The following is a 1,993-nucleotide window of genomic DNA, read 5'->3' on the forward strand; positions in this document are numbered from 1 at the left end:
ACAAGCGATAGGATTGCGGAGATGCAGTAGCGTAGCTGCTTACTCTTTTTTACACTCTTGCTTTCTTCTGAAGCTGTTCAACCCTACATTAGCCGAAGACAGCGTGATGGTCTCTCCCATTGCGCGACTGTGGAGTGGGAGGGTCGTGGCACAGGCTTCTTCGCTACCCTTCAAGGAAGTATCGCTTCAGGGTGTGTATGCACTCTCCTTTTTTTTTAGTAACAGAACGCTCCTTGGCCTCCTGTTCCTCTGCAGATGTTGTCCTCGCCTTTCCTCTTCCACTCCTTCTCCTTGTTCGTGCCATGTGGCCGGGCAACGCAGTCACCGCCGCCGCCCCCCCTCCAATGTTCCTTTCCCCACACTCTCTTCCTGAGTAGCTAGACGGCGCTGATGTACTTGTAACGGCATTCTCTAACCCCTCCCCTTCTTCTTCAAACCTACAGTTTTTATCTTTTTGTTTTTCTTTCCTCTCTCTCCCTTTACCATCTCTCGTTTCGATTTCCGTTTCCCTCACCAAATTCTTGTTACCTATATTAACTTCCGTTTCTATTTTGTTTTGCGTGCTTCGTTATGTTTATCTGATAGGCGTGGAACTTGTGCGTGCCCATCTCTCTGTGTATGGGCGGGGTTTCTTCTTTTTTTTTCCGCCTACTGATTCACGTGTATTTTGCGTTTAGGCGCATGAGGGATCGCTGGTTCATGTTTTCCCTTTTTCTTTCGTTTCTTGCTCTTCCCTGACCCTTCTCGCGTTTGTTGTTCTGTGGATTGCGCGAGTACTCATACCACATAGCCCCCACCATTCTTTTTCGTTGTTGTTTGTTTTCCTTCACTCTTCGTTTTTTCTCTATTGAGCAAGTACGAAAAGTGAAGTAGAAAATCACGCAGCCGCTCGTGTTGGTTTGCGGTATGCCTTTAGTACCACTCCCAGCACACACACTCACACACACCTCCCTCCCTCCCTCCCAGTCTCTCTTTTTCTTGGCTCCGTGGGTAGTGCCGCATGCTCGAACGCGCATCCCTTCTCTCCGTGTGTGTGTGTGTGTGCTGCGCCTCATGTGATCGCGTTTGTCTGCTTTCCTCTGTTGTTCTTCGCGCATGTGTGTGACCTTCTCGCTCCTCCTTTCACTTCCTCGTCGTTGCCGTGACAAGAAGACACCAGCTTGGTCGTGCCTGTGGGAGAGCGCAGAGAAGCACGGGGAGGATAACGAGGGCTACGGCCAACATCGCGGGCTCTAGACAAGATCTTAAGGATGGAGGGGGCAAGCAAACGAAAATCGCTAGGAGGACATCTACTTTTTTTTTTCATCGCATCATTCATCTCAATGCTATAACAGACCAAAACGACAGCAACAGGAGGGAGAGGCAACCTAGCCTACACGAAAAATTGTGAGCACCGCCGCCGAGACCCTTCCCGCAGCAGTCTTCACGGGTGAGAGGGAGTGGCGGCCAACAATATTTCGTTTTCTCTTTCTCACGCGACCATCACCCACACGAGCGCAGCGCCGCATTCGTGTGCAACAAACAGGGGCGGCTGTGCCCGCAGAAACGGAGGAGGTGCGCACGCTTGCCCAGTCCAGGCTCCGTGCGTGGGTCCGTGCTTCATGTTGGCGTTTTGAGAGCCGCTCCGGTTCTCCCCGCTCGGGCAGCGCGCGCCACGCGTAGAGAGGGGCGCATGTGGAACCAAAACGGGTGGAGGGAGGGACGGCGGTGAGAAGGGGTGGTTGGTTCCTCCCTTCCCTTCTTGCTGCCTTCCTGACCACTAGAAGGCCAACGGTGGCACCGACATATCTTCTCACAAGTTCGTCATCGTATGCCGTACTCATTCCTTCCTCTATCCCCTCCACGCTTTTTCTTTTCCGTGGGATAACGCCCTCGATACCCGGGTGACGGAGGGGGGGACCTCAATGTGTGGTATCTGAGGGCGCGGCGCACCCCCGACACTGTCTGTGTGGAGAAGCGAAGCAGCCACCCCCCCCCCCCCCCCCCCCCCCCC

Source organism: Leishmania donovani, chromosome 32 (assembly GCF_000227135.1).
Source record: "Leishmania donovani BPK282A1 complete genome, chromosome 32".
NCBI classification, from domain to species: domain Eukaryota; phylum Euglenozoa; class Kinetoplastea; order Trypanosomatida; family Trypanosomatidae; genus Leishmania; species Leishmania donovani.